The following is an 8096-nucleotide window of genomic DNA, read 5'->3' as shown; positions in this document are numbered from 1 at the left end:
GGATATTTGTACTTATTGTATATAATTTCATAGTAGGTTTAGAACTCTCTTACTTAAACAAAAGGGGGAGGTGTTGCGGGAGGTCCTTCTGCTCCTCCAGCCTATAGCCGCTGAGATACCCGCCCATTGGGGCGTGGTCCCTCTCCCTTTAAAAAAGCGGCCACTTCCTTCTCTCGCTCTCTTCACTTCCTGCTCGGCTGGCGACTAGACTCCTTTCCTGGTTGTACAGAGGGCTGACGGTGATCTGTAAGTTTTTTCCCCTTTTAAATAAATACTACCCTATTAATTATAATTCCAAACTGCTGTGGCATTGTTTGTGACTTACACCTACAATTATATACTCTGATATGTAATTTATTTTAACTATAAACTTATCAGTCTATATTTAAAGCTTAGTACACTTTGAGACTTTTAAAATGAAATCAGAAACCTACAGTTTGTACTTTTATGAATAAATCAATATATTAACATCTATTATTTATAATAATTGTAACAATTACTTTAGAATTTATGTCTGTGAATTCTCTAATTTAAGAATATGTTGATTTTCAGTGCTTAAATGTTTCCTTAAATTCTGAATTGAAAATACTGAATCATCACTAATTTGTGTGCACAGGTAGGATTCCAGATTCACATTTCCAGGTACCAAGAGTTCACTCTAAATGCCCCAATCTGGGAAGCATTTCTATATGTCCTCTGAGCACAGCAATGCCCACTGGCTTCTCTGAAGCATAATATCATCAGAGGTTGCAATTCTCCAAGTAAAACAGCTCTTTGGAATTCAGTGCTCCTCTTCATTTGTGTCTTGTAAACTCAACAGCATCTTCATACTTCATTTGACAGTTCACAGTTGTCATCACAACAGAGGACCTTCCCAAGCCTGGAACACAATGTACTGCAATTCTAACTAGTATAAAGTTAATACTTATTTTGCAATACATTACTTTCCCTTGGTAATCTTTAGTTTTAAGATATACTATGTATTAATACCTCTGTTAGAAATTTTTTGAAAAGCAAAATTTAAATATTTTCTTAAAAGCATTAGAATAAATGGATCTTTTTTTAACTTTTATTTCAAGCCTTTAACTTCCCATATAATGCTGAATAACATTATTATTTTATTAAAACCAAAAATATTGGTTGGATTTTTATCCTCAGGTTAGCATGTAAAAGAAATACACACTATAATATATTTCTTTCCTACTTTTAGGTGATCAAGATACATTATATACATGTATGAAATTGCCAAATAAGAGATACAGAATTGAAACAGATTGGTAATTAAAATAATGACTAAATTGTGATGGTCACAATACTAATGTTCAGTATTTTTCTTTCCTTCTGCTGTACCTCACTAGAGATGCTAAAACACAATCAACTTAATCCAGTCATAGAATTCTTTTACATACAATATTTCAACACCTTAATGACTGTCTTGTGAGATTATGTTTGTATTTACAAGGGAATACGTTTTCTTTGTGTTCAATTTCTATGATAGAATTTGCCATAAAGTTTATGGGGATGTTTTAAATTAAGGCACTAATAATTTTATTAAATTCTTGGAGAGTTTAAATGATTTAAAGTTATTTATTCATAAGTACTAAAAACAATTAGCAAATAAAGGTTCATTGAACCTGAGGTCTTCTGTACTTGATATTTAGATTTGGATTTAAACTGTCTTCCATTGACTTATCTGTTAGAAGCTTGATGTCTTTCTGTGAATTATGGTACAATCTTACTTGTTTATTCATTTAATCTTTTTAAGCATGATTTATGTGTGGTTTGCATATCTGTGCATGAAAATATTCACATATGTAATAAGATGTATACATGCAGGTACTAATATGTATATATGTATGTTTGCATAGAGAAAAGTCCACATTAGGCATCTATCTTGAAGTATTAAATAATTCTATTTACTTTGTTTTAAAATATCTATCATACTTAGTGAAATATTAATTTAATGTAAAAAGTCTCATTTTAACTTTATGATTGTCTAACAGCACAGTAACACTAATTTAGATATGAAATAAATTTTTAAAATTTATAGATTTCTGTATTTAAAAATGCATATTTTATTTAAAAGAAATTCAGAATGTTGCAGTATTCATGATACCAGATGATGTTTTAATAAATCCTTTTAATTATTTATTATCTTCAGCTCCTTGATTTTAAAAGATCACTGTAATTTAATAGGTGTTTCCTGGTTACAGAAAAAAAATACAGATAGCTTTTGTAAAGGCATGCATGAAATTACCCCCTCCCAAACTAATTAATCAGTGTTAGATGAATTATTGTTTGATGTACACACTAGAGGTCTTTAGAGGGAAAAATCAATTTGTCATTTGAACTTGCATTGAAATAATTTCTTTGCTATCATAGATTTCCAAGGTGTGACAATTTATTTTCTTTTTGTCTGTTTTAACATGCATGATTCACCAGGAAACTCATTTTGGATTTCTTATGCATTGATTTCTGACACCTAAAAAAAATCCACAAATTATCACTGCATTTTGATATTCTAACCCCTAAACCTAGACTAATTTTGGATTTTTTTTCTTCATCATTGACTGCCCAGGAGCTATAGATAAGGTGCCTTCCTCTGACTTCCAGGTGCACAACAGCGCATGCTCAACCAAAACTAGCTTGATCAATAATAAAATGAATTTTCAGCATATTGACTGGTCAGCTAATTATGAAAGGCAGTTCATTTATAATGATTCATCTTTTTAAATGGATGTTTTTCCTTGGTGAAGCTCATTGCTTTTATTCAATCAGATTATATATATTCAGTATATATATACTAAAGTGAACCAGAAAATATAATGCCCAAATCAACCTAACTGTTCTTCTGCTAAATATTACATGACACTGTTCTAATTGTTTTCATAGCATGAAGTAGAAAACTATAAACTATTCCAGCTTCTATCCCCTTTCTCTCTCATTCTTCCTCTAGTGGAAAATATTTTACTTTTATTCTTTTTTAATTGATTTTATTGAGCTATACATTTTTCTCTGTTCCCCTCCCTTCCTCCCCCACTTCCTTTCTACCCTCTCTCATAGTCCCCATGCTCTCAATTTACTCAGGAGAAGTTGCCTTTTTCTACTTCCCATTTAGATTAGATCCATGTATGGCTCTCTTAGTGTTCTCATTGTCTTGGTTATCTGGGATTGTGAATTGTAGGCTGATTTTCTTTATGTCTAAAGCACTTATGAGTGAGTACATATGATAGTTGTCTTTTTGGTTCTGGGTTACCCCACTCAATATAATGTTTTCTATATTCATGCATTTGCTTGCAAATTTCAAGGTGTCATTATTTTTTCTGCTGTGTAGTAAGTAATCCATTGTGTAAAATATTAAATATCTAGATTCAGACTCCTTTTTATGCTTCTTCAGTATTTTGAAATGAACTGGAATTTACTACAAAGCATCTAATGTGCGATTATTATCAAAAGTTCCTTTGGATACAAATGGTCAATATAAGCCTTGTATTTTATCAAAAGTTTTTCCATACAATAAAATTTGATCATATTCTTTCACCCTTTCTTAACTCCTTCTAGATCTTCTCTATTTCCCTACCCATCCAACCTCATGTGCTTTCTCTCTCTTTCTCTCAAAAAATCAAGGAAGAGAAACTATATACGATTTTTATATTGAGATATGTATCAATGAGAAAAGGTTCAGAAACAAAACTAAAGGTGCATGTGCACTTACATATAAACACAAACACACACACACAAAGTCATGGAGCCCATTTTGTGTTAGCATATCTGGGCATGGACCTGCATTGGCGTGTATTTGATATCTACACATTAGAACAAATTGCAGAGACTGAAAACTTAGAAGCATTCAGGCCTAAACAGAAATGTGCCCATTTTCTCAAGATTCAAGGATCTACGCAAATGGTACAGAAAGATTGTAGAAGCCAGGGGTGGTTGATGACTATGGAAACAGATTTTCATGTTGGTGCCTGAGGGTAATACTGATTCTGTTCCTTTTGCTGCCAGGGTCATGGTGGCACCCAGACCAGAGCTGCTACACAGGGCTATGTCTATGTCTGGGTCCCATTGCAGCAGGGGTCTGTGATGTTACCCTTGGCCTGTGTTAGCACAGAGGGTCATTGGAACCATGCTGTGCTGAGCCAACCCTACTCTTCACTGGCCCTGTAACAACTGGCCCTGCCCCGTCTGGATATTGCAGCAGGATAGCTGGCACTGTCTGGTAGTGGAGAACTGACATCCCCTCACCCTGCACTCAGGAAAGATGGCCACACCCCTTACCACAAGTGTACCCATCACTCAGACAGCCCACTAGAACAGATGAAGGTAAGCAGACAAGGACGTGAAAGCAGAAAGGTGAACACCTCCACCCAAGCCCTTGCAGAACTTTGGAGAGAGGGCCCTGCGCCTCACCTGAGCAAAGCAGTAGAGCTGGCACTGCTCGCGTGAGTATGGAAGACCCAGATCTGAGAGCCTGTGAGCAGGGAAACTGCCCCTGATCCTTGCTGTAGCCGGAATTGGATGAGCTAGCCAAGGGAAAGTTGGCGAGCTGACCAACCCAGCCACCACTCTGGCCAGACTAGAGCTATGAATTAGCCCATCTCTTAACTGAAGATGATGAAACTACAGATCCAAAACAGCACAGTCTTGGGGACATAAGACAACAGGATATCCAAGAGGAGCCCTAATGAGAGCCCATATTGGTGGCATAGCAGAAGCCAGAAGTCAGAGACCTCAAGTTACACCAAAGTCTGGTAATAATGAACACTTGCAAGTAAAGACGACTGGACTAAAGGGCAAGCCGTGTGACTCAATGGGCCACTCCACAATTTTCATGATGAGATTCTTCTATTTATTTCTTTAGTTAGTTTGTTAGTTGTTATGCATTTATGTATTTATTTTCTATCTATGTATCTGTCTCTATTTTATTTTTTGTTTTTTTCTCCTTTGTTTTGTGTTGTTTCTTTGTTTTATTTGTGTTTTTTCTTTTAAATTTGGTTTTGTTTTGGAAGGGGTTGCACGGGCAGAGGACAGATGTGAGAGGACTGGGAGATAAGTGTGATTGAAATGCATAATGTAAAATTAATAAAAAGTTGGGGTTTTTTTTTAGGGACAACTAATATTTTCCTGATACAACAGGACTGGTAGACATGAAGTCACAGAATGCATAGCAGTAAGTACAAGACCTGCCTAGGTTCAAACTGGATAAAAATCTCAACACTGAGAAGGGGAAATGGGCACAAAGTCCCACTATTAACAGAGAAGCTATTTGCATTTGATACCTGTTGGGTAATGAAAATAGTATAGTAAAATTTAAATCTCACTGCTCCTACCTACCATGATCTAGTAAAGGAAAACTCAGGTGTGTTCTTGAACCTCATGAACGTCATATGGTAGACAGAAAATAATATGCAATGTGCCCACTTCCTGAGTCTGCTAGAATGTTGGGATCAGTGAGACCCCAGATCTTGAATTTCTGGTAATCCCCTGGTCTGAGTGCCTACAGCTGCTCTGAGCAGGAGACCTTCAGGAGTTCCTGATGACAGGAGAGTGGTTTCTGGTGGGTTTGGCTGGGGCGTGGCTATCTCTATATAATCTGCCCCTGAACACAATAAAGGGGGCATTCTTGGGGAATTCAAGGCTGACCCGTGTCTCTGTCTCTCTCTGTGTGTCTGTGCATTTTAACCTCCAGCTCCCGTGCCAGAAGCTCGCGAACTGGGTGCCAGCGCACAGTGCGCAGACACGGGGTTGCGGTGCCCGGCACTAGAAGTAATGAACGAATTCACCCATTTAAAGGACTTAGAGAACTGATTTGGATAGATGACATGTTGCCCAGTTGGTTTGCTATGGCCTGCGTGATAGCTGAGAGACTAATGTATTGAGCCCTGGAAATACTCAGATGTCTATTTTCATGTCTTATTCTCTGTCAGTGAGAAGCACATTGGAACTCTAGAAAACTGCCGTCATTGTCTGTAGTATTATAGCCACTAATACATTCACGAATATTGTTCAAGCCGAACCTCTCACCTATGCTCCAGCAATATGCTCTATCATAAATTAAAATCACAAAAGTTGGAAGGGGACTTGTTGAAGAGAATATTCTCAGCCAAAAAATAAAGGGGGGGGGGTTTAAGAAGTAAGAGTAGTGTTTAATGCACAGATGAATTACTATTTCAAGTGCCAAAAATAACAACCAAGGGTGCTGGCCTTATATATGTTAGTGTCCCCCAACACATTCAAAACACCACAAGCAGGAGAGAAGGAAAAAGTGAAAGAGCCAGGGGATGGGAAGGAATGCTGCTAAATTCTTTCCTCTGGGTATAATGTGACTCTTAGATGCATGAGCACAGAAAAGCACTGCTCACTTGCAGGTAATCTGCATAATATTCAAGCATTTTAAAACATAACAGGAGGAAGGAGTTCCCCAGACTGCATGCACCTCAAGCTGAGGATCTATTAATGTAGGTGATGGTTGCTAGGAGAGGGATGGTTATTTTCTTTTGGGACAGGACCATTAGCAGTTTGCCTGTGCCTCCGTGGATGACTTCACACCAGTGTACACGAGGACAATACATTGGTCTATGAGGGATACTAAAAATAATTTTAAGAAATAGATATGGAATTGGAACAGAGTTGTGTATGAAAATTTGTAGGGAAGAAAGGTAAAGAAATGAGTATGGGATAGAAAAGATCAATATATTTGATAGGTCATTCAATCCCAGGAGGCCATACCTTAACATGGATACTAAATGCACTCAGAACATTTACATACATTTGTAACAATAATAAATTATAAAAAAAAAGATGTGGAGTTTGGAGAGTGTTATGGTATAACAGGACAACTAACAGGAGGAACTCTTGTAGAATGATGTAAATACTTACATTAAAACTGCCAAAATTTATAAATGCTTAAAAAAAGATACATTCATTGCATACATCTCTGCACTTTTCAGGGATCCAAATAGTTTAAAATAAAGAATTTGATTAATTAAAAATCAAAGAATAAAATAAATACTTGACTGAACTTTGATTCCCTTGCATTTAATATAAAAAGACTGTATCATTAATTCTTTAACTTGGATAGAATTGAATTTTTTATGAATAGTTATAATTAAAAGGGGGAATAAAGCAAATAATAAAGCACTAGGCCCCGGAGCATATATTAAGTAACACACATAGCTTCACACAGGAGCACAGTCACTGATTGTTAAACTTAGTAATATAAGAAACTATGATTAATTTAACAGGTATTTGAGATTTTTTTCACAAAAATAAATGATTAACTTATTCTTGTTGACTATTAATTTTTTTTATTTGAAGTAATTGATCTGTCTATTGTATTTCAGATTTATATAATAACGTGTGAATTCTTCTCTCCTAGGAAATTGCTGAAGGGAAACAAATATTTCAACTTTAATAAAAGGTTCACTAAGAAATACTTAGAAATTCTCTGTCTGAAAAAAAGACTAGAAATTAGGTAAGGGACACGTTTTGTTCCTAGTTGCTAATATATTTAACAAAGGATTGTAATATTATTTCCAGGAGAGAGCACAGTGTGCACAGACAACAAAGTGAAGCAAAAGGAAAGGGAGGACCAAACAGCAACCTGATCAATCCACTGCAGCTTGCAAGCAGGTAGCTGGAAGAAACAAGCAGTAACCAATCTTGCATGAACTGTGGTGCATTAGATGTGAGCTGAACGAATCAGATAGGAAGTGCTTGGATTAAATACTTAAGTCAGCCCCCTTGTCACTAGATCTCATGTCTACTGTGTTTGTGTTGTGTTGGGAAGATGAACAGACACATGTGCACAATACACTTGAGAAGGAATATAAAAACTTTAATACAACTAGCACAGCATGTTCTATCTACATACTTGAGTGTATATGGTACCTTAAGTTTTTCACAAACTTAAAATGCTTATTCCTCCTAAAACAAGATTCACTAGCCTATACTCATTCTTTCCGGCTCTTGAGAAGTTGATGAATAAGATAGCCTCAATCTACAAATTTACAAATGGCTCATCATATTGTAAATGTATATTCTTTTTTATTTTATTGATATTTATTGTGCTCTACATTTTTCTTTGCTCCCCT

At 36.0% G+C, this 8096-nt stretch overlaps 1 protein-coding gene across 1 annotated transcript in view; it reads right to left on the bottom strand.

Moving 5' to 3' along the window:
- Positions 1-8096, bottom strand: part of LOC101988739 — a 78932-nt gene that overhangs the window by 4946 nt on the left and 65890 nt on the right.

Source organism: Microtus ochrogaster, linkage group LG1, assembly GCF_000317375.1.
Source record: "Microtus ochrogaster isolate Prairie Vole_2 linkage group LG1, MicOch1.0, whole genome shotgun sequence".
In the NCBI taxonomy this organism is placed as follows: domain Eukaryota; kingdom Metazoa; phylum Chordata; class Mammalia; order Rodentia; family Cricetidae; genus Microtus; species Microtus ochrogaster.
This window is presented reverse-complemented; position numbering and strand designations above follow the sequence as displayed.